The sequence below is a fragment of the Neofelis nebulosa genome, chromosome 2 (genome assembly GCF_028018385.1).
Source record: "Neofelis nebulosa isolate mNeoNeb1 chromosome 2, mNeoNeb1.pri, whole genome shotgun sequence".
Lineage (NCBI taxonomy): Eukaryota > Metazoa > Chordata > Mammalia > Carnivora > Felidae > Neofelis > Neofelis nebulosa.
In genome coordinates this window covers 209,012,931-209,037,922 of record NC_080783.1, presented here as the reverse complement: position 1 = coordinate 209,037,922, position 24,992 = coordinate 209,012,931, and the positions used below count along the sequence as shown (strand labels likewise).

The 24,992-nt window shown below is 54.7% G+C and overlaps 1 long non-coding RNA gene across 1 annotated transcript; it reads left to right on the top strand.

Moving 5' to 3' along the window:
- The first annotated feature begins 17,673 nt into the window (after nt 1-17,673).
- LOC131505387 (uncharacterized) lies at nt 17,674-21,914 on the top strand. The gene is made up of 2 exons (XR_009258381.1): nt 17,674-18,040; nt 21,357-21,914. It is a non-coding gene; the product is annotated as an uncharacterized LOC131505387 (long non-coding RNA).
- The last annotated feature ends 3,078 nt before the right edge of the window (nt 21,915-24,992 follow it).

Below are 24,992 nucleotides of genomic sequence, written 5' to 3'. Positions count from 1 at the left end.
GGGGGCCCAGGTGGGGCAGGTCCGCCCAGCATGCAGCATCCAGGGCATCTGGGTCAGCCCCGCTCCATCCGTCCGTCCGTGGAGCCAGCACTCACTTCCCTCAGCAGCTCCAGGCACGGGTCCCAGCCCCCAAATTCGTCAGATCGGCAACTGACGTTAATTGCCGGCTCGAGAGCAAGGAAGGGCGGCCCAGGTGTGGACGCTCGGCCCCAGCCTCAGCCGACGTGCACGGTGGCGTGGCCTCGCCGGGTACAGGTGGCGAGGGCAGCCACTGCCGCTCTGCGGGCTGACTGGTCCCGCACCTGCCCTCTGACTCGCTAATTGGCACTTCCTCATTAGAGCCATTTCAGGAGATGAAAAATGTATGTGTGTGTGTGAGTGGTAGGGATCTGCCGGGAAGGCTGAAATATCAAATTAGTGGTGCTCTCCTCCGGAGAGCTGCGAAGATGGAAACAGAGATGGGGGGCGGGGAGGGGAAATGCTGGGGTCTCCTCAGGATTTGGTCTGGGCAGGCGTATCCCCTCCAGCTTGCAGATGGGTCTGAGTGAGAAATTCACAGAACTAACAACAGCGATGTCGCTGATGCAGCAGGTGTCCGCAGCACCCACAGAGCCTTAGCTCAAGGGGACGCAGGCCAGCGAGGCAAGATGCGTGTTGTCCTCTTGGGGGCCCAGCGGCCTATGTCACCCAGGCCCTGCACTGACTCTGAGGGGCTTCCGGGAGCCCGGGTCAGCTCCTGACTTCTGACTATACACAGGCAGAAGCACGTTCTGGCTTGTTCTCTGAGACAAGTGGGGACGCTTGGCTTTGGCCATCTAAGCAGTTCAGCATCCAGACACCAAGAGGGAGAAAAGAGAGTAGGCACCACGCACCCACCCGCCCATCCATCCATCCATCCACTCAGTAAGCGCCGACATTTTCTCTCCTCGGGACCCTTGCAATACTGTTCCCACTGGCTGGAACACTTTTCCCTCCATGGACCCACATGGAGGGCTCCTCTCGTCATTCAGATCACAGCTCAAATGCTACCTCTCTAAAGAGATCTTTCCCGACAATCGATTTTGAGCAGCTCTCCTTCTGGACTTCCAGGTTTAATGGTCTTCTTAGCCTTTGCTTTCTACCTAAAATCGCCTCGTGTATTTGTTCTATTCCTTGTTTATTGTGGAATCCTCCTTCTGCCCGTAGAAAGCAAGCATCATATTTATAGTTGCATGCCCAATGCCTCGAACACCGTGGGGTGCAAAAGCGGGGGGCCGGAGCGGGTGGGTGAGTGAGAGAATCATTGGCTGAGCACCACTGTATGCCAGGCTCTGGGCCAAGAATCCCTAGAAAAAACAGAATGTCATAGTCCCAGGCCAGTGGTACCAGTCAGCCGGGCCCCTAGTTTTAAGTGTTGTAACAGAAGCATGAACGTGACACTTAGAGAGCCTGGGGACATCAGAGAAGGCTTTCCCTAGGAACTGGCGTTTGAGCCGTGTTTTGAAGGAGAAATAAGCATTTTCCAGGAAGCCAGGAGATAAAGGGGCTCTGGGAAAGGGAAGAGTTGATGGGGAGTGCTTGGAGAACTGCAAGTTGTTTGGTGAGTTTTGAGTGCAGAAGGGAACGATGTGTCCAAACTGCCTTTCAGGAAGACTTCCCGGAAGAGGCAGCAAGGGTGTGCGTGGATGGGAGGGGGGTTGGCATGACTGGCAGAGAGAACAGGTAGGACGCAGCCGTTGCAGGAGGCACGGAGAGAGGAGGGATGGATATGAGAGATATTAGGGGTAGAAGGGAAGGGATTTGGGGTGGAGAAAGTGGAGGGGACCAGGACGGCAGCCATCTTCTCTTCTGGGCACCTGGATGGGTTCTGGGGCCCCACTGAGCTTGGGAAGCCAGAGGCAAGGGCCAGGGGGAGGAGGGATTCTGTTCTGGTCTGCTGAGCTCAAAATGGCTGTGGACCCACCCCCGCCCCAGCCTCTGAGTGCTGCCCCATTGCAGGAAGGGCAGAACCTATTGGCTTGGAGAGGGCGTGGAAGTTCCAGAACGAGATGGGGGGCCCCTAGGTGGGTGAGGACAATCCCCCGCCCTTGATTCCTCCTTGGGATGGAGGGACCCTGGAGGAGATCAACCATCCAGCCCAACCTCTCGTCTTTCAGATAAGGAAACCGAGGTCCAGGGACAGGAAGCAATTCTCTGCATCAGGCAGGAAAAGCTATCTTTGCTGCGTTAACAAACAACCCCCAAATGGCAGTGGATTCAAGGCACCATGCTCATTTCTATTTAATTTGTTGGTGGCGGTCCCTGGGGGTCTGCCCTTTGTCCCCCTCCTCTTCCAAACCCCAGGCTGCCCGAGTTGCCATAGCAAAGGGGGGACAACCCCTGGGAGCCTCTCCTAGGGGCAATCCACACCGAGGTCGCTCCCCAGCTCATTAGCTAGATGCAGTCCACTACTCCACCCCACCCCCGTGGGCTGGACGTGCGGTCCTGTACGTCCCCCGGGGGGGAGGAGCTGGGAGTGTTTCGGGACAGCACTGATGAGCCTGCAGCCCAGGACCCTCCTAACCGAGCTGACCTGGTGCCTGACGGCACGCTGCTTCCCGAGCACCGTCCGCTGGATCCTCACACCCTGCAAATAAAGCACCACCCTGGACCCAGCAGATGGGTAAAGGGCATCGTGGCTCGGGGAGGCGAGGTGTCTTGGCCGAGACCACACACTGGTGAGAGGTGGAGCTGGGGTTTGAACCCAGGGTTTCCCTCCTCTGGAAGACCAGCAAAGAGGCTGGATCACCCAGAGGAGGAATTCAAGGAACAGCCTTACTCGGCAGCCGTAAGCACACACATTTTTTTTTCCCTGAGTGCTGCAGCCAGCCCCATCCTTGGTTCGCGAGGGAGTAGATGGTGAAATCCGATCTTAAAATCTGTCAAGCCATGTGTGTGGTGAGAAGAAAGGTGCCATACACTTTCCAGGTGTTTTTATTGGAAGAGAAACGTGCCAAGTCCAGAATCACGCTGTCCTCCTAAGTGGGACGAGGCCAGCCAGCTGGAGAAACGACAGCTTCAACCCAGCTCTCAGTGTTAATTGCATCGAGGCCGATACCCCCCGCTGGAGAAACACAGAGCCAATTAGCACGGAGTCCGCGACCCCCAGGTGCCTGATCTGTCATCACATTTGTCCGGTGGAATTAACACGACCCCACGGCTACCACGCCTCACAGGATGGACTCCCACCCTCTTAAAAAGACAAACTTGTGTCGCTTTCAGGGGAACAGACGCTGTACTAAGCTTTGTGTGTGTCGACCTGGTTACCTGCCTGGACACCTGTCACCTCTGTTGTGCTCACCTTGAACCCGGGAGCACCTGCCAGAGTGCGGGCCACAGAGCGGGTGCTCAATAACTGTCTGGGGGTGAATGAGCCATGTGACCCCAGCCTTCCGGCTTTGTGGAGTCCCCTGTACTTTCATATTCAAATCAAGTGCTCAGTCCCCAAGCCTGGAAAGTGTCCACCTCACTCAAGCGTCCTCCCTCCTCCCCTGTGGTCCTTCTCTCCTCCCTGCCTGGTGCCAGCCCAAATATGGGACAGGGTGGCTCCTTTGCCTTGGCTCTTCCTCGGCTCCCCGGGGACAAGACACATATGGGTATCCGATCTGCTGAAGGTTTCGGCAGGTGGTAACGGAGGAAAATCGCACTGCCCTAAAATAGAAAATGAGGCATCTCTGTTGTGAAACCCTTCTGCAGGACCACAGAGGGAAGCTCTCCCTGACACCCCTCCCGCCGGCCCTCCCCCTGCCCCCCAACCCCTCTCACCAGCTTCTGGGCCTCCTCCCCCTCCTCCCCCCTTCTGGCTCACTGGCCTCCAACCCCCAGGAGCCACCTGCTCCAGTCTCTTTCCAGCCCTTCCCAGAATTCCCTCAGGCCTGCATTTGCATATCCAAAATCTCATTCAAGTGCTCTGCTAAACACCGCCCCTCCACCACCCGTCTTCACCCTTAGCAGCCCAGAGCCCCCGGAGAATCTCTGAAATTGTTGTTTCTTCTTGGACTTAGAATTCTTGGCTTGGCTCTTGGCCTACAGGCTCTGTAAGAACAAGTCCTCAGTGCGGAGATTTATTCTCCCCCAGACGCGAACTGTGCCCCCTCCTTCCCTGGACGAGGCAGAGGTAGCTGCTGCTGGCTTCGGGGGTTGTAAAAGCCTCCATTTGCTTCCCAGCCGGCGCATGGACGCATCGGATCCTCACAAGGACCTTCTGAGGTGGTGCTGAGACGGGGAGACTGAAGGACCACCTGCCTTTTGCTCCTTTTCCCGCTTCTGTTCTTGCCAGGGCCCGAACCCCCCACTTTACACACGCTTCAGAATGCAAATATGCATGTCCTCCTTGTAGGGGACCAGGGGCTAGTGATCCCTCTAGAAGAGGAGACCTCTCGGGAAGGAACAGGTGAGAATGACCCGAGGAAGCCATCGTGCGTGTATCGCAGGCCCCAAGCGCTCGACAGCTCCACGTCAAGGCCCCCCCGGCCCCAGGGAATAACGCGGCTCCCCCCGTCTTTGTTCTAACCGGTTCCTGGAGGCCTGAGTGCACTCGTATGGCAGACCGCGGCCCTCAAAAAAAACCCCCAGACCCTGAGCAAAGACGAGGCTCCTCCTTTCCTTGCTGAGTCTCCTGGACACGTGCCTGGACCTGCCCTTTCCATATGCCTTCAACAAACCCTGCTTTCGTCTCCTGCTGGCTTGCGTTAGATTTCTTTCCTGCACACGGCCAGGGACCCTCTTGACTGGTCCTGCAGGGCCCCCTCTGGGTCCTCGACCCGGCCTGTTGGCATCACTACTATGATTCTTGCCATTTTACACGAGGAAAACGAGGCCCAGAGGAAGGAGGTGGCTTGTCCCAGGTCACCAGGAAAGTAAGTGAGAAAACCGGGATTTAAGGACGGTTCTTTGTGAGTCTGAGGTCCACGCAGGTGCCCTGCCACCCCGTCCGAAATCCACACCCCGTTAACAAGAAAGAAAACACAAAAAGCACAAGAAACGTAGGCAAACAAGACACACACAGAGGCCTGAAGGGGCAGGGATGCCCTTGGGATTTCGAATAGGACCAAGGGACTAAAGCCAGAAGACTAGACTTCACGGGGCACCTGCCCCCCCGTGTACGAGGCAGCGACTGGGTACTTTACTCACAGCATCATAGTAACCCTAATCCTTTTTACGCCCATTTTGCAGATGGGAACTGAGGCTCACAGGAGCTCACATAGCTTGTAAACAGTCAAGCTGAGAACCAAAGTCCGTTGGGCTCCAAAACCCGTGCCCCACGTCTTTACCACAGCATGGTCGCCAAGAGGCACCCATCTTGGGGCACGCCTGGGTGGAGAGGGGCCGTCGCATCCCTATCACGACCAAGGCAGCTGATGGGCTCTCATCATGGCCCTGTTCTCACACAACACTCTGTGGAGGGGGGAGTGTGGTGGACAGACAACGCCAGGCGACTGGTCTACCCACCCTGTCTCCAGGACTGCAGGCGGCCAACGTGGGGCTGTTGCCCACCTGTGCACATCCACGCTTGGTGCCCGTTCCCATCCATCTGTCCCAACAGAAAGCTCTGGCACCAACTCCATGGGCCAAAGACTGCAACCCTTGGTCTCCTCTACCTGGCCCGGGATTCAGAATCAGACAAGGTTAAATCCTGGTTCGAAAAGCAGCCTAAGATAGTGAATGAGTGACCACCAAGTAGAGAACCAAACACAATGCTGTGGAACCTCATAAAATTGTACAAGTTTGAGCAGGGTTCACACACACACACACACACACACACACACACACATGGAAATGGCATGTGGTCCAGGCTTCTGTCTCCACTCGGATAATATGATCCCCACTTCACAGACAAGGAAATCAAGGCCCGGAGCTGTGCCCCAGCACACGGTAGGCTCCTACACCAGTGGGCTTCAAACCAGGTAGGTCCAAAGGAGCCCCAGACCTCACAGGGGTGCTGCGGGGTCACCCCAAGGGAGGGGGTGAAGGCTGGCAGGCAGATTCCATCATTTGGAACAGTTCCACTTTTTTTTAACGTTTATTTATGTTTGAGAGAGAGAGAGAGAGACAGAGTGCGAGCAGGGGAGGGGCAGAGAGAGAGGGAGACACAGAATCTGAAGAAGCTCCAGGCTCCGAGCTGTCAGCACAGAGCCCAGCGTGGGGCTCGAACCCACGAACTGTGAGATCGTGACCTGAGCTGGAGTCAGATGTTTACCCGACTGAGCCCCCCAGGCGCCCCTGAACTGTTCCACCTTTATCAGCATATATGTTGAGGCTCCACAGCAGGTTTTATTTAAAGTTCAAATAAAAGGTTTGCTGCTTAAGGAAAACTCTGAAAGCCAAGGCACCGCGGCTCCGGGCACAGGCCAGGGGGAGGTCTCAGCAGGATGAGAAGGTCAACGTGACAGTGGACGTGCCTCAGGAAAACAACTACCCCCAAAGCGTGCGCCTTATTTGATCTACAAAGTGCCTCCTTCCCAAAGACCCTTCGTATGTTCTGTCCTTCATCGTCGGCTCAGCACGCTCTCCCCGCCTGCTGCCCTTAAGCCTCAGAGAATTAGAAGCATCGGATCCAAACTCCACATCTCCCTTCCACTGGGCCTCCTCTGGCCCCAGGCCATCTCCCTGCTCAGGTCCCTCCTGCAGAAGAGAAGGCACCCCCCACACCTACACACACACACACACACACACACACACACACACACACACACACACGCTACCCGCCAGTCTCTCACTTGCACCCTGGGACCCCCCCAGGGACCCCCTCTGTGTGGCACCCGTGTCTCTCCCACGTCTCACATCTCTGTCTTTCCCAGATCCTTCCTGTTCGCATTCAGAAATGTTCTGCTCTTGGGGCGCCTGGGTGGCTCGGTTGGTTAAACATCCAACTTTGGCTCGGATCATGATCTCGCAGTTTGTGAGTTCGAGCCCCACATCATTGTGAGTTCGAGCCCCTCTGTGCTGACAGCTCAAAGCCTGCTTGGGATTCTCTCTCTTCCCCATCCCACTCTCTCTCTCTCTCTCTCTCTCTCTCTCTCTCTCTTTCTCTCTCTCTCTCTCTCCCTCTCTCAACATAAATAAACTTTAAAAAAGAAAGAAAGAAATGTTCTGCTCTGTGTCAACAAAACACCTGCCCGGGTTGCCTGGGGCCCTTCTTTCCATCCCTCCTGTCATCAGCTCTTGTCTTCTACTCCGATCATCCCAACAAGCAGCTCCTGTCACATCCAAGTGGGCCCCATGTTGCCAAATCCAGTAGGCTCCCTTAGATGTGCATTGTCTCCAACACAGTCCAGGGCTCCCTTCTCCTGAGACACTCTTTCCTGGGCTTTTGTGACATGAGAGTCCTCTGCCCCCTCCTTCCCGGGCTCCTCCCCCAGCTCCAATGGGGAGGCCTTCAGGACCAGGTCATGAACATCTCTTCCCGAGCTACATTTTCTTCTTAAGCGATTTCCCCCACACGTGTGGCTTTATGCCACCTGGTTACTGATGGCTCCAGGCTCTGTCCCTGCCTCATGCCTCTTCCGAACCACACACTCCATGCCCACAAATTTCTTCACTGCCTTGCACGCCATGGAGCTGCAGACTGGCACACAGGGTCTTCTCCTCCCCCAGCCTCAGCCTCCCCACTTTGAGGGTGCCTTCTGTCCAGGGCTCTGTCCAGAAACCTGGGGGTTATGCTCGATGCCCTCGTGTCCTTTGAAAGCCCTGCCCAAGCCCCCAGCTAGTCACTCTCCCACTTGCTGTCTGTGCATGGAACTCCCTTCAGCCAGGTTTTCTTTTGCCTCAGGGCCTTTGCACATGCTACTCCTCAGTGCTGCCCCCAGCTCCTCTCACTGGCTCACTGCCACTGATCCTGGGCCAGGGGTGGGGCTGGGGGAATGTCACAGGTCCAGACTAAGTTCAACGGGTCTGTCTTGCAGTTTCTTCAAGGTCACTTCCCCCCCCACCCCCCCACCCCCGGAACTAATCCAAGTAATGCCTGCCTTCCTCCCTGGACTGAGAACTCCCTGAGGTCAAGGGCTCCATCCGTCTTCTCAACCTGGTACCCAGCACCCAGCACTGTGCCCAACACCAAGCACACAGTGAGCACCCAACAAGTCCTTGCTGGGTGAATGATCGAGTTCGATCCACCCTCAGAGCTCTGGGGTAACCTACACAGCCATGTGAGGAAACTGGGCAGGAAACTGGGGAAACCGAGGCTCAGAGAGGAGCAGTAACTCGCCCTGGGGGACTCAGCTAGCAGGGAGCAGGCCCAGACTCGCCCTAGGTGCAGCCCAGGGCAGACAATATCCTAGTACCTGCCTCCTACCTGACTTTGATAACAGGCTCCAACTACAGTGGCATCACAAGCAGTGATGGATCCCCAATTGGTTATAGATTTAATTAAGCAAACCGTGTCCCAAACCATCTATTGTGTAACTGGCCGCATAAGACACATTTTCCTTTCTGTTCAAGCTACAACTTAATCTGCCAGGTCAGCAGTTCTTACCACGGGCGGCAGCCTGGCTCTGAATACCAACCGTTTCTCCCCCACCATGCAACGGGCAGAGTCCACTGGCACTTCCCAGGGGCGGGCGCTCGACAGAGAAGGAAACTGAGGCCCAAGAGGGGGTGGGACTTGCCCCAGACCACACAGCCAAGAGGCGCTCGGCTGGAACCGGACCCCAGCACCTGACCATATGACCTCACACCCCCAAGCCTCCCCCGACCGCCCCACACTCCACACAACTGCTTGTTTGCTTGGCGTTGGTTTTGTTTTGTTTTTCAAGAAACCTGAAAAGCTTCTCTGAAACTTACCACTTCCTTCCACCCCGGATCCAGAATAGAAGACCCTCTCTTCCCTTTTTTTTTTTTTTTTTTTTTATTTATTTACTTTGAGAGCAAGAGGGCGTGTGCCCACCAGTAGGGGAGGAGCAGAGAGAGAGAGAATCCCAAGCAAGTTCCACACTGTCCGCCCAGACCCCGTCGCAGGCCTCGAACTTCACAGTGAGATCATGAGCTGAGTCGAAATCAAGAGTCAGACACTTAACCCACTGAGCCACCCAGGTGCCCCTAAGCTTCTCCTTATACATAAGGAGGTGCCAGAGCTTACTCAAGGGTGTTCAGAGTTTTTTGTATCTCTTCCTGCTCCCTGCTCCTGCACACCCCGCCTCCCAGCATGGGCTCCTGCGGGGTCAGGGGCTGCGTTTATCCTGGTGTGGAAGGTTCTCTGCCTGAGCCCGGACCAGAGGAAGCCAGTCATCCACAAGCACTTCCTGGATGGAGTTGCTACACTATGAGCAGGCACCTTGTGTATTATTAATAGTGTTAGCAGTGAAATATTTATGAATGAATAATGTGATGCCTGAGATTTGCTTTAAATTAATGAAGGATGGGGGTGGATGGGGGTGTGGGTGGAGCAGGACCGGTCAGGCGTTGGTGGTTGGTGGGGCTGGGGGCTGGGTCCACGGAAGTTCCTTAGGCATCCTGTTCATTCCCGTGAAGGTTCAAAATTCTCGATAATCAAAACAAAATTTTTTAAAATTAAATATCCTTCCCCAAATAAGACTAATTAAGGTAAGGGTAGCAGCTAAAAATGAAGGTAAAAAAAAAAGACAATTTAATGATCACTTACTATGTGCCAGGCACGTGCCAATGGCTTTGCACATCACCTCATTCCACCCTCACGCTACCCTGATGAAATATCGTGTGTACTTGACACCCAGGGAGCAGAGGTTCAGAGACAGATCTAGAGACGTGAACCCAGAGCTGTCAGGGACCGGTGTCCGGGGTCCTGTGTCATAGTGGTGTTGGCAGAGCCTGGGACAGCCTAGCCTGTATTTTAGGAGAGGCCCCAGGAGCTGGCACCTTGTTCCTTTGGGGCCCCATAGCCTCATCCTCCAGGAAGAGTAACACCAATTTTCAGAGACATCCAAGAGTCGCTTGGAGCTAAAATCTCGTGGCCCCGGAGGGCTCGTGAGCTGGGGACAGCTGCTTCCTGTCAGAACGAGCTGCAGCTCCCGGCCTTCCCCCGCGCCCGGGTTCCCGCCAGCTTCCTCCTTACCAGTTCTGATGTTTGCCCCGTCCCCTGGGCCCCTGTTCCCACCTCGGTTCGGGCCTCGGCCTCACTCACCCGGGTTCCCCTCCTCCCTGGCCCACCTGCCTCCCACCTGCCCCCAGTCTCATTTGACCTCTCGACAGTCACCAGCCTAGACCCCAGGCCTGACGGACCCCCTCCTTACCACCGGCTTCTCAAGCCCCGGCGATGAAGCCCAAATTCCACAGCATGGCACTGAGTGATCCCCCTGCTCCCCACCCCCTCAATCCTGACCCCTACGCCCCCCCCCAGACTCATTTCTCTTGTACTCCCCAACCCCTACTCCATGTATTCTCCTCCCCACCCCGGCCAGAGGGAACAATGCTCGGGCAAACGAAAGCCCCACATTCTCATATCTAGATGACTTCACACGACCCATTGCTCTGTGTAGCTGGGACAGCACATCACTCCCCAGCCACTACCTCCCCCAAGCTGACAAACCCCGTTCATCACGGAACGCTCAGCCTGTGCGTCACCTCCTCCAGGAAGACTTCGCTGATGCCCCAGGCTGGGCTGTGTGTTCCCAGGGTGCACTATGCAAATCTCCAGCCTTGCACACAGCCCCCTGGGTTGTACACGTCTACAATCTCCCCCACCAACCGGGAAGCTTCCCCAAGGCAGGGGCCCATCTCTGTGCTCCAGAGCCTAATACACAGTGGTTGCTAAATAGACCCTGGATGTTTGATCACAGGCTGGTCCTCTAGTTTCCTCATCTGTGAAATGGGGCTCATCACGCCAACCAGATACGGGTGCTCACTCATTCAACAAATACGTATTGAGCCTCTATTTTGTGCTAGACCCACATCTAGCCCTGGGTTTAGAGCTGAGAACAAAGCCAGCAAAACTCGTGGAACTAACGTGCCCGCGGGAGGAGACAGACAAGACACAAAGTTAAGTAAGCACAGTGTAGAAGGTGTTGTAGAGTCATGATGAAGAGAAAACAGGGAAGGTCCCTAGAGACTGGGGGACAGGGGCGAGGCAAAGCAGCAATTTTATGTAGTTGGGCCCGAAAAAGCCTTCCCTGCAAAGGCGACAGCTGAGTGGAGTCCTGACGGAGGTGAGGGGATGAACCAGGGAGGTGTCCTGGGGGAACTGCAGTTCTGGGCAGTGGGAAGAGCCTTATGCAAAGGCCCTGAGGTGGGAACATGCGGGTGGGGGTGAGGAGGTGGGGGGAGGAAATGTAGGAAGACGACGCTGGGTCTTTTTCTCAAGAGATCGATGGGAAACCGGCTTGACCAGATGGCCAAGCTGATGCCCAAGGCGCAGGCGCGGGAGCCCACAGCACGGTGCCCGCCACGCAGAAATCACGCCAGAGCGTCGGCCGCGGCTGCTCCTACCTTGCAGAGCGCCGTTATCGCCGCTGTCGCAATTCCCAAGGCCCGGATGTTGGGTGGTTCTGACGGCAGAGTCCAGAAACGTTCTGCACGCTGGAGCTCCTCTTGAAAGAACCCTTAGCCCGCAGAGGGGCTTTCTTTGGAGGACGACCGTGTTTCCAAGGCACGGCTGCGCAGCACCTCGTGGGAACTGCGCAAAAGTCTCTTTGTCTTGCACAAAGGCTCAGCCGGGGCCCGGGGCGCCCTGCCTGGGAGGTGCTTACCGGCCGGCTGGGACGGGACAGTTGAAACAGTGGCTGCACCAAACGGGAATCCAGAGGCCCTGGGGGTGTCATCACGCACTCCCCGCAGGTGGAATGGGGGGGCCAGGGCTGGGGGCCCCAAGGGGCCACAGCAACTGGGGCGGATTTCACCAAAGGCGAGTGGGGTTCCACCTGTGCCTGGAAGGTATGGATGGGGCAGAGGGAAGGGGATGGACAAGGACAGCCAGCGGCCACTGCCTGGCCTTCCTGTGCAGATGGGCTACAGAGGCTTATGCCAAGCCGACGGCTGGACCCCCACGTGCCCAGGGCTGACCTTCACTCAGGACAGCAGGGAAGGGCTCCCAGAAGGAGGACTGAGAAAAGGGGGGAAAGAAAAAGGAAGATGAGAAGGGAAGGGAAAGAAGGAAGGAGCTCCTTCTAGAGCAAGAGACATCTGGTAGTCTGATGGAGGAGACATAGCCCTAAACTAGGGAGTCTCCAGCCTGATGGAGGAGGCACAGCCCTGCCCAGAAGCGCTCCCAGTCTGATTGGGGGGGAGGGGGGGGGTGGGCACAGCCCTGCCCAGAAGCGCTCCCAGTCTGATGGGGGAGGCACAGCCCTGCCCAGAAGCGCTCCAAGTCTGATGGGGGAGGCACAGCCCTGCCCAGAAGCGCTCCCAGTCGCACAGCCCTGCCCAGAAGTGCTCCCAGTCTGATGGGGGAGGCACAGCCCTGCCCAGAAGTGCTCCAAGTCTGACGTCGGAGATGTACCCACTTACTTGCCTCTGCCCTCCTTCCTGAGTGTATCCCAGGAGACCTCCAGAGTGGGGAGAGCCTCCCAAAATGAACTGCCAAAATGAAATATCTTCTTTCAGAAATCGAGGCCAAGAAGGGAAGCAAAAGTGGAAGGTAGCAGCTGGTTGCTGACTTCTACAGAAGTTTCTCCTAAGGGGGTGATCTGGGTTTGTTCACAAATTTTAAGGAGAAGAATGAGAGCAGAAGTAGAACGAGCCTCAGCCAAACCCAGAGTGAGGTGGGTCAGCCTTGCGGCCAAGCTGTGTCCGCCTAAGGTTTGGGATTCTTCCTAATTACGGAATTAAGACCCCCGCCTCCCAAAGTCCAAAAACTAGATGACGAAGAAAGGGGGAAGAATCCTGAGACCTTTCGTACTTTTAATTGCTGTCTTCGTTCTCTGCATTTCAACCTGGTTGAGCCACGCTGTGCAAACTTCCACTTAATCATTCATCAGCGACCAAGTAAGGTCGGCTGTGCCAGGTACTGGTCTGGGGACAGGCTGCTGCGGTGAACAAAACTACTGACCCTCTGTCCTCGCGGAGCTGAGGGTCTGTTGGGGAAGACTGGCCAGATACAAACAATCACATACATAAAGTATTCCCAGTGGGCGGCAAATGCCATGAAGAAAATCAGGGCGCCTGGGTGGCTCAGTCGGTTAAGCGTCCGACTTCGGCTCGGGTCATGATCTCGCGGTTTGTGAGTTCAAACCCCGTGTTGGGCTGTGTGCTAACAGCTTGGGGCCTGGAGTCTCCTTCAGATTCTGTGTCTCCTCCTCTCTCTGCCCCTCCCCCACTCATGCTCTGTCTCTCTCTCTCTCTCTCTCTCTCTCTCTCTCAAAAATAAATAAATAAATACACAGGGGTGCCTCGTTGGGTCAGTTGATGAAGCGTCCGAGTTCGGCTCAGCAGGGTTCGTGAGTTCGAGCCCCGCATCAGGCTCTGTGCTGACAGCTCAGGGCCTAGAGCCTGCTTTGGGTTTTGTGTCTCCCTTTCTCTCTTGCGTCTCCCCGCCCCTGCTTGTAGTCTGTCTCTCTCTGTGTCTCAAAAATAAATAAGCACTAAAAAAAATTTTTTTTAATAAATAAATAAATAAATAAATAAATAAATGAAACAGGAGGACAGTGGAGTGACTGGGGCGTGCAGGGTAACTACAGACCAAGTGACCGGTGATGGCCCCGTCAGAGAATATTTGAGGGGAGCCCAGCCACAGAAGGGCCAACCTGAGGTGTTGCAGGGAGAGAACGTGGCACTGACACGCACCTGGCATTTTCAGGAACAGAAAGAACCCGCAGTGGCCAGAGGCAGGCCCCTGTGTTATTCAGATCTGAGGAGGAACCTCTCCGACCCCAAAGGGCTGCAAGCCCGGACTGAGGGCTGAGGCTTTTGTCCTGGAACAACCGGAGGAGACACGGCTCAGAAACTGCTTGCTCTCCAGATTCTCACGGCGAGGGCTCACCGTGCTGGGGCCATTTGACCAGCTGCTGCTAGAAGCCGACTCCACGCCAGGCACCGTCTTGAAGATCCGGCCCCACCACGGCCCCATGAGGGAGGTACTGCTATTCTCCCATTTCACGGATGGGGAAACCGAGGCTCGCAGCAGAGAAATACCTCGTCCGAGGAGACGCAGCGTTGAGAGGCAGGCCGTGTGGTTCCCGTGGTCCCCGCGGAACTGCCGGCCGCGGCCACCCTCTGACGGAGCCAGAGTATAAAAAATGACACTTCTTCCCGGAGCTTCCATTTTGCTTGATGATTTGGGGAAAAGGTGCTAAGTCATTTCACTGATAATTTCTCCGATACATTATTATAGCGACACAAACATGGACTGATGACAGAGTGCAAGGCAAACTGTGCACGACTTTTTAAGAGAAAACGCAAGACTTTAAAAAATTGGGGGCCTTTTCTGAGTGTCTGAGAGCTGCCTGCCATTTTATAGATGAGCACACTGAGGCCCAGAGAGCAGAGGAGACTTGTCCCCATGGCCCTCTCCCAAGGCAAGAGGCTGGACCCTGAGAGACCCCGAGACCCCGTGATCCAAGGATGGGCTGACCTGAGAAGGTGAGGGAAGCCTGAAGGAAGATGGCGGACCCCACCAGCCAGGTGTGGACGGCCTGTTTGTTGACTCCCAGAGCGCACCTGGGACAGGCCCAGAGAGGCCAAAATCCGCTTCAGTGGGCCAGCACTGTGTGCCGGCTGCTCAACCGGACCTCACCCAGAAGCAGGGGCTCGGGACCTCTGGTAGTAAGGTCAAGTGCACGGCCCCTCCCGGAGGAGAAGAGGCAGGCCCTGAGCCCAGCGTCCCCACCCCTCCCTACATAGGCGGAATGGGAGAAGGAGCGGACCAGACAGACCTAGGTTTGAGGAGACAGACGGGACAGACGGAGAGCAGATGGGTGAACTTCAAATGAGAAGCTAGACATTATATTTATCAGAGACCTATCAGAGCTCCAACAGAGAGAAGGAATAGATTATATGCCCTTACAAATATATTTATTTATATATCACATACATCAGTATATTTTCGAGATAGACAGTTTCAGGCAGGTGGATAAACACTGTGGCAGTGTGGAGCCAGCTGACAGTAGCCAGAAGGAGCCAATTATGTGCATTTCTCCCTAATTCTGTGTTCACAATTACTTGAAACTGTGTTTCTGGTTACTTGAAACCAGCATCAGGGGGAATATCTACGCCATGTAAATACACACTAAGTATCAGATGTTATTTTTTTTTTCCAGAGAGCTAGTTTACCAGCACCTACTTGTTTTTGTTTTTTTTAATATGTATTTATTTTGAGAGAGAGAGAGAGCGAGCGAGCAAGGGAGGGGCAGAGAGAGAGGGAGACACAGAATCTCAAGCAGGCTCTGCACCGTCAGTTCAGAGCCCAACACGGGGCTTGATCTCACGAAGTGTGAGGTTATGGCCTGAGCCGAAATCAAGAGCTGGATGCCTGACGGACTGAGCCGCCCAGAGCTCCTACCAGCATACTACTTGTAATGCATGGTATAGGACAACTTGGCTAGCTGCTTATAACCTCTGATAGGTATCATACACATTATATATGCATAAATGATACATACACATAAATATATAAGTACCTATATATTTATATGCCCACATAAAACGCATTTATATGCACATACATAAGAGGATTACATACGCAAGGTAGATGAATTATGTTTATTTAATAGATAAACATAAATATATATTTATGTGCATTTATAATTTATATTTAGCTAAACCTTATAAAATCGCTGTTATTCAATTGCTTTTGGTTTACCGAGAGAAGGCAATTTCATATGGTTAATCTCATAGATACGTTATAAAAGCATGTGTGTGTGTGTGTGTGTGTGTGTGTGTGTGCGCGTCCGTGTGTAATCATTAGAAAGTACCCCAGATTAAGAGTCAGAGAGCAGACAGAGAGACCCAGGCTCCAGGAACAAGACCCTCACTTACAGGCTGTGTGACCCCAGGCAAATGACTTGCCGTCTCTGAGCCTCTGTTCCTTGCTAGAAACATGAGGGCACCGGGACATGCCTCTAGGGCTGCTGAAGGGACTGCTGGAGGGGCAGCCGGAGCCAAGCCAAGGTAAGGCCTCCCAGGAGCCTCTCCAACCGTGTCAGCCCCACCAGCACATCCCATTTCCGGACAGCCCTGGGTATCTCTGTGGCCCCACTGGGTCTCCAGAGAACGTTGCCTGCAGAAACAGACTCTTGCACGGGGGAAGAATCACCTCTTCTGATCCTGACCCCTACCCCACGCCTCCTGGTCTGAAGGTGATGTGGCACCAGCTGACAGATGTCCCAGCCCCGGCGCCGTGCTGAGTCTGGCTGTGGAATTGACCTTCCTCAGCCATCAATCAACAGAGCAGTGACCAGCGCTCATCCCCAGAGAGAATCCATCATCGGTTCCCTCCTCACCCATCTGCTCCAGCGAACTCCCCCGGGGGAGGTACGGAAGGGAGCCTTTCTGCACGACGGAGAACGCGTTTGTCACTGGAAGGGGCCGTGGCTTTCAGTCCCGCCAGTGTCCTTGGGCAGGTCCACTCCTCCTCTGGGCATGGGCTTCTCTTCTGTACATTTAGCCTCCAGGTGTTAAAAAATCAACTAAGAAAGAAAAGGAAAGAAAACCTGCCGGCCAAAGAAATCTGCCTCTGGGTGGATCCAGCCACGGGAGGAGAGTTTGCTGCTCTGCCCTTTATAGAAACCAGCGGTCGGGATTCTGATCTTAGTCGCTGATGTCAAGGAGCAAATACAGATTCAAACTCCAGCCCTATGACTTCCTAGCTGTGTGGCTATAGTCAAGCTACTGAACTTCTCTTAACCCCAGTTTACTTATTAATAAAAGGGGGGTAATGAACCCTGCTCCTCAGGGTTCTCGTGAGAATTAAAAACAATTTTTTTTAACATTTATTTATTGTTGAGAGACAGAGCATGAGCAGGGGAGGGGCAGAGAGAGAGGGAGACACGGAATCCGAAGCAGGCTCCAGGCTCTGAGCTGTCAGCACAGAGCCCGATGCGGGGCTCGAACCCACGAACCGCGAGATCATGGCCTGAGCCGAAGTTCGACACTCGACCGACTGAGCCCCCCAGGCGCCCCGTGAGAACTTTAAAACACATATAAAAATGACATCTGCCAGTTTTAGAGCACTGCCACGTGCAAGCTCTGTGCACGAACCTTCTATATTCTCTTACTTCTTTCTGCAATAATGCTGCGAAGGAGGTACCATTATTCTGCCCACTTTACAGAGGCAGAAACTGAGGCCCTAGGAGGTGAAGTGATTTGTCCAAGGCACACAGCTGGCCAGCAGCAAAGTCGGGGTTTGAACCCAGGCAGTCAGGACTCAGAGGCTTTGGGCTCACCCGCCATGCCACACCAACGGTAGCCGTGAGATCCCTGACATACAGCAGATGCTCTGTCCATACCCATTAGTGGAGTAATCATCATTAACTTTCCAAAAAAAGTCTAATGTTTATTTATTTTTTGAGAGAGACAGAGACAGAGCATGAGTGGGGGAGGGGCAGGGAGAGAGGGAGACACAGAATCTGAAGCGGGCTCCAGGCTCCGAGCCGTCAGCCCAGAGCCCGATGCGGGGCTCGAACCCACCAACTGCGATACTGTGTCGTGAGCGGAAGTCAGATGCTTAACCGACTGAGCCACCCAGGTGCCCCTATCATTGTTAATTTTTAATCCTTTCCTTCCTTGGCTAAAGGACCTTCTGAACTGGGACATTTCCTCCAGGACTATGCCTTGGGGCTTTGGATCAAAACTGCGAAGGGAAAGCAGCTCACCTACCTCTCTGTTGAAGCACATCAAAGCCTGAATCAGAGACAGTCTTGCTGTCCTTCTGACCCTCTTGCCCTGAAGCAAGTATAGGTTAACGCCCCTCACTGTGCTGGGGACATTTCAGGCTGTGGGGAGACACAGGGAAGGAAGCCGGCGTGGGAAAACGACAGGTGATCCTGGCATGCGTAGCCTCGCCCTGGTGCCCTGAGCACCTACCGAGGGGACAGCAGGGGCAGCGTGGGGAAGTCGCCATCAAAGAGAACTGGGATCAAATCTGGGCTCTCCATTGGGCCAGCTGTGTGACCTTGGACAGGTGAGCTGACCTCTCTGGGCTGCCGCATCCCCAGTAAAATGGGGATTGATGTCCACCTTGCGAGGCTGCAACGCAGCCTGGCACTTGACACGCGCTCCATAAACAATAGCTGTCATAATGTATTACTTTATTTAGGCAAGCCACTGTTTCTGAGCCAATTACAGTCAGTTTGTCTCAAACCCAGCTGCTGTTGTGGCCAAAATCTGGCTGGCTGGATTCAATATGCCCAGGGGTTTGAATTCAAAGGCTTCGGGGGAGGGTTGGTTGAGTTTCACTGCTAGTTATTTGCAAAGTGTCCGGAGGCTCGAACTCAGCCCAAGTGGCTGGTTCTTCCCGGGAGCAGTCTCTGGACGGAAGGGTGCAGGCTGTGTGCAGGAAAGCCGGCTGGTCCTTGCATACCTGCAGAGCAACCAGGTGAAGAGCGGAATTTTTCAGGACAAGGGTCTGTGGCCGCAGATGAAAACCAAGCCTGCCTCAGCCACAGAGGCCGCTAGAATAGCACTCAGCCTGTAATGCAGAATGGGCAGGTGGGTACTGATGGCCCAGGGGTCTGCTCCAAGCCTGACCCTGTAAAAGAGCCGTCAGTGGCCTACATGCCTACGTGCTGTAGAATGTTCCGGTGGGGGTGACTGGGTGTGGAATGCTGCCAGACTCTGTAACCAGTATTGGAATCATCCTCAAGAGGTAGGCAGGGCATCATGGAACACAGCCAGAGAAGGGCCAATCCTCTGCTCCAAGCAGATCCCAACCCCGCCGGGGTGAGCCCCAACTCCTGGCCATCGGCTGAAAAGCAAAGATGAAGGCCCAGAACTTGGAGAGGAGACGAAGAGGAGAGCGAGGAGGCCAGAGTGCCCGGGGCTTTAGCGTGTGTGGCTGGGCGGGGGAAGAAGCGGCATAGGTTTTCTTTCCACCTCTGCTGTGTGATCTCAGGTACTCTGTTTGCCCTCTCTGGGCCTGTTCTGACTCATCAGAGAAAGTGAGAGAGTTGGCTTCATGATAAGCTGCATCAGATGACAACCAGGTTTTCTCACTGCTGTACCCCCAGTACCTGGCTCAGTGCCCAGCACAGTAGGCCCCCCTGTCAATAATTACTGAATGGAGATGCTCCCTCCCCCCCCCCCCCCGCCCCGCCCCATTCCTTCTCCATGTACTTTTCCCAAAAGCAAGCTCTTGATTAGAGAATCGTTCTGTGTCGGTACAGACTGTTCCTGATGCAGGAAACAGGCACTATGTATCTGCTTTTAAAAAGCATTGATCTAGCCTGTTTGGATCCTAATGAGGCAGAGACGGGGAGAGGAGGCTTCATTCCTACCTCTCTCTCTCTCTAAAACTGCTCTCCTGCCGTGGCGGAGCTGACAGCTACAGAAACCCACTACCCAGCCTCAGGCCCCAAAGCCAGGATAGCAAACACCTCCAGGACGGGACAGGTTACAGGACTGAGCGGGGCCAGGCGAGGTCAGGGTGAACTGGGCAGCGTCCTGCCCACCTATCAGCTCCCATCAATCACTGCTGAAGAAAATGCAAGCCCAGTACAGCCAGCCCTTACCATTTGTTTAAAGATGAAAGTCAAGGTTTTTTTTTTTTTTTTCATGTGAAATCACCTGATTTTTAAGTGTTGACCACGAGTTCAACAATTAAAAAGAAAAAATACTGGCTGAGGCAGAACGTTCTGGACGCTGGATTCAGCCAGGCCCCTGAGTCTAATGGGTCTTGAATAGGAATCTATTTAAAGGGAGAAACTCAGCCCTGGCCCCAGGGGACCTGTCGGCCCGATGGCAGAGACCGAGCTCTGGAAATCCCTCGGCTCTGGTGGAAGCCAAAGAGAGAGACAAGCTGGCCAGATGCTTCCAGCATAGATGTATTTCATGTAGACAAAGACCACAGTCGCTAGGAGCCACAGGATGGAGGGGCAGCCTGGATGAGTTTAGGGTAAACTGGGGCAGTATCTCTCCTACTTTCCTGCAGCCTCTTGCGGGAAAGGCCGAATGCGGGTTGATAGGGGAGGTGGTCCCTGTGACCCACCTGGAGCCCATGCGGAAACCCGGAGATCAGGCAGAGCAAGATGACGGGATGGGAGACAGGAAAACCTGGCAGCTGAGCCTGGTACTTGGAAATTCTGAGCCAGAAGGGCTCCTAGGGATCACTTGGCCCCATGGCTCCAACACACAGATGGGAAAACAGAGGTTTAAGGAGGGGAGAAACCTGCCCAAGGCCATGCGGTGAGCTGGCGACACAGACAGGACAGGAATGAAGTCACAGAAGACCAGGCTAGGGACGAGAAGGGGGCCACAGAGAGCACCTATGGGATGGCCACTCAGAATTTACATGGACGAAGAGCCTCCCCCACCCCCTCACCCCACTCCCTTCCTGATCTCTGAGCTGGAGCCAGGTGGAAGGCATCATCTCCAGCCACGGCTGCCCTTTGAATTAACCTTTAGACCGTACAGATTAATAGTTCCATCCATCTCCTACCCAACAGGCTCCAGAGGTCTGGGGGGGGGGGGGGTGCGGGAGCGGTGAGTGTGGTCCTGAAGGGGCCGCCTGCCAGAGCTCAGGCCGGGAGAGAAGCTGTGCTGAGCAGCCCCCATGACCAGCCAGGTTCTCCCGGGCCAGTAGTTTCATGAGCATTATGTCCCGGACTCTTACCGGCACCCGTGGGAGGCCAGGACTCTGGAGATCCGTTTCACAGATGAGGAAACAGGCACTTGCCCCAGGCCAGTCCCAGGATCCGGCGGCTCTGGGATTCTGCACTTCCAAAAAGGGAAACCCCTGCCTGAAGCCTTTCCATGAGCCCATGAGCCCTGCCCAGCGCCCCTGCCTCATCTCCCCTCGCTCCTGCCCCCACGCTGGCCCCCCACCCTCTCCTCACTCAGGGCCTTTGCACTTGCTGTTTCCTCCTTCTGGAACACTCTCCCACCATCTTCCACGCAGCTGGAGACATTCATGCATCCGCAGGAACTGGAAAAGACAATGGGGGCTGGGTCTGGAGGGGCCTCACGTGCCAGCCGAGCTACCTGGACAAGTGGGAGCCAGCCAAGGACCTCTTCCCTCTGCGTTCGTGACGTCTGATCCTGTGTCACAGCATTTAAAAATGTCTTTAATTGAAGTATAAAATGCACACGCCTTAAGTGAACACTGGATAAGCTGCTCACGGAGCCACATCCACGTAAGGTCCACTCATATCCAGGCACAGGTCACTTCCAGCATCCGGAAGGTTCCCATGTGTCCCTTCCCGGTCAACGCTACCTTCCCAAAGAGGTAACACTACTCCGACTTCCGTCGCTGTCAATTACTTTTGCCTTTTCTTGACTTTCAGTGGGATCACAGGGATATGCTGCCTGGGGCGGATCACGTTTTCCAGACAAGGATGCAAAAATCTCTCCCATCCCTCATGCCCTTCTCGCCAGGTGACTTTGACGCTCCTCCCATAGAGCAGTGGGGGTGTGTGTCCCCTTCCCTGGAATCTGGGTGGACCGTTGTGACAGCCTTGATGAACAGAGTACAATGTAAGTGACGCTGAGTGATTTCACGGTCGATCACAGAGGTTCCATGCACTCACCATGCTTTCTGGGGACACTTGCTCCTGGATCCCAGCGAGACAGAAGCAGCCTGAGGAGAGGCTCCAACGCAAAGAATCCAGGGCCTTCCAGCCAGATCCTGAAAGCGGATTCTTGGTCCCCAGCTGAGCCACCTGCTGATGCCCTGCTGAGCACAGACGAGACACCGCCCCCCCTCCGGTCCCCTGCACATCCTGCCTAAGGAGCGTCTTGTGAGCAAATCAAATGATTATTTTGTTTTATGCCACTCAGCTTATAGTGGTTTGTTATATACGAACAGATAACTGAAACGTGGTCCATAAAAAGATTTTAAGCAGAACAGTCGTGTGGAAGTAAGTGCCTCACCCTCGTATATGACGAAAGGCTGAAAACACAAACTGGCTTAAGGAAAAGAAGAAAGAAAAAGGACATATCGGTTCTCGTAACTAATACATTCAAAAGGGGTCTTCTGTTGGTTTGCTCAGGCTGCTATAACAAAGTACCCCAGGCTGGGGTTGGGGGGAGCTCAAAACACCAGAAATGTGTTGTTCGGCTATTCTGGGGACTGGAAGTCCCAGATCAACGTGCTGGTGAGGTCAGCTCCTTCCGAGGCCATGAGGGAGAATCTGGTCCAGGCCCCTCCCCTTGGCTCACAGAAGGACATTTCCCCGTGTCTTCATGGATCTTCCCTCTGCGTGTCCCTATCTCCCAATGCCCCCTTTTTGTTAAAGATTTTTTTTATTTTTAAGTAATCTCTACACCCAATGTGGGAGTCGAACTCACAATCCCAAGATCAGGAGTCACACAATCTACCACCTGAGCCCCTTGCAATGTCCCTTTTTTATAAAGACCCCAGTCTATGGGATTAAGGATCCACCCCTACTGTAGGACGACCTCAAGTAATCACATCTGCAACAACCCTGCTTCCAAATGAGGTCAGATTCTGAGGTTCTGGGACTTAGGGCTTCAACTGAGGAACAGGGGAGGGACACATTTGAACCCATGACACCTCTGAGCTGTGTTTGCCCATGTTTGGGTCATCCTCTGGCTCCATGTGGTGGCCTGATGCTCTAGCCTTCAGCTCTGGGTCTTAAGTGCCAGCCGGAAAGAGAGTGGCCTCTCTGCACGGACCAGTCCCCTCCCATCTCGTTGCCTCCGATTGGGCCCTGGAGCCACACTGAGGCCACTAACCGCAGCCGAGGAAGGCCCTGCTTTCAGTGGCCAGCCCGAGTCCCTTAGTGTTTATTTATTTATTTTTGAGAAAGAGAGAGAGAGAGAGAATGAGAGAGACAATGCACACACACACAAGTGGGGGAGGGGCAGAGAGAAAGGGAGAAACAGAATCCAAACTGTCAGCACAGAGCCTGAGGCGGGGCTCGAACTCATGACCCTGAGATCATGACCTGAGCCGAAGTCGGCCACTTAACCGACTGAGCCACCCAGGCGCCCCGAGAAAGGGACGTTTTGAACACATGGCTCTGGCTGCTGAGCAGAAAAGAGCAGGAGAACATCGAGGGCTCCGTGCTGATGTCCCCACAGCCAGCGACACGCATGCAGGATCGGGGCCTGCCATCCCCTGTCTCCCGTGTCACATTCCCATTCAAAGAACAGCATGCTCGAAACCCAGCCCTGAAATTATGAGAAAAAATAATATTTAAAAGCACTTATTAAAGATACTCAGAAGGCCCTTCGAATGTCAAACAGCTGTGAGCAAACCCTAATTTGATGATCTACGTGTTAATGAATCCCAGACATGCAGATTAAATTCTCTTTAAATCGCACGTGGTTTTAAAATGCATTTCTCTCCGGCGTGTCTGGTTCGAAACAAGGTTAGCAAAACACCTGTAAGGCAGGTCCGCTGATGTGGGGACAGACCCAGCAGGAGCCGAAAACCGCCCCAGCTCAGGCTTCAGGGAGAGCCTGCAAGCCGGATGGAGGCAAAGACACGTGGAGACACACGTTAGCGCCAGCCAGGCCACGCCGGGAGGGCAGCGTGCTGCGCACGGTTCTTTTGCTTTGCAAATATTTACCGAGGCCTCACAGTGTGCCGGGCGCTGCCCAGAGCTCGGGGGGTGCCGTGGCGAAGAGCGAGCCACAGACCCCACCTCCCTAAAACATTCAGGTGAAGGGGACAGGCTGTAGACAGGGAGGCAGGCTGCCAATCAAGGTGATTTCATAATACGGCGGTGGGAGTAAGGGAAGAAACACAGCAATGTGATTTGAGAAGCAGCTTGGGATCAGAGAGACCAGGGAGAGGAGGTCGTCCGAGAAACGGAACGAGACCCAGAAAGGCTGGGGCAACAGCAGGTGCAAAGGGCCTGGGGTCGGGACCGGCCCCATCCATTCAGGAACCGGAGCAGGCCGAGAGGGAGTGGGGGCGCGTGGCAGACGTGCCCAGCGGAAGACCCCGAGGCTAGGGCGTGCCATCTGAACAGCAACACACTGTGCCTTACACGCTCCGTGCCGGGAGACAGAAAGGTGAGGGTCAGAAAGAGAGATCTAACTCAGCCACCGCTGGGAAATCAAAAGCACACACACATCCTGGGAGGCGGCATGGCACGGCAGGGCCACGGTGGGGCGGGGCATGCTCTGTTTCTCCGTCCGGTGGGGGGGGGGGGCTGGTTATTTTAGTGAGTCCATTACAGGACAAGTCCTCAAGCCCCATGCACAGGATCTGGGCACCTTTCTGTAGGTACGTCATTCCTCAATAAGAGAGCCACCAAAATTAAAAGCTTATGTGTGCAGGAAACAGTGATGCGCTTTTTTGCAAAAACACGTACCAATCAACCCACGGCCCTTAATCCATCACAGTGATTGTCTGGGAGGGGCGGCGATGAGCGAATTTGTAACAAATCTTCCTGAAGCGCCCGGACACTGTTGCGAGTGTCTTAGGTGTATTAACTCACTTATCTTACCTTCCCGACAACCCTACGATCTTGGTGAAGCCCGTGAGCCCACGAGGCCGGCCCTGTGATCCCTCTGGAACTGATGAGTTCACTGAGCTCTAATAGTGAGGGAACCAGCGACTGAGTGAGCGAGCGAGCGAGCCAGGGGATAGCAAGCAGACCCTGGTGACCGAGGAACTCTTGCCGCACCGGCACAGGCAGGTGCTGGCGGAAGCTTGAAAGGCCAGTGCCGTGTGTTTTCTAGACCCCGCAGGTAGGACCCCCTCCCGGATGCCCCAGCCCACCTCTGGTCAAGGTGGGAGCCGGCCCGTCACTTGCACAACCTGCACGCGGCCAGGGACAGCCAGCCGCCACCACAGCCTGGTGACAGCATGACAGTTCAGGAGCTCAGCGAAGTCAGCCGCGGGAATGACACAGGAAGGGGATGAGGACTCTCCCCGTCTCCCATCTATTTTCATTTCTCTCTGAACCTTGAAAGACAAGGGTTCTGGCAAGAGGCTCCTGCCTGCG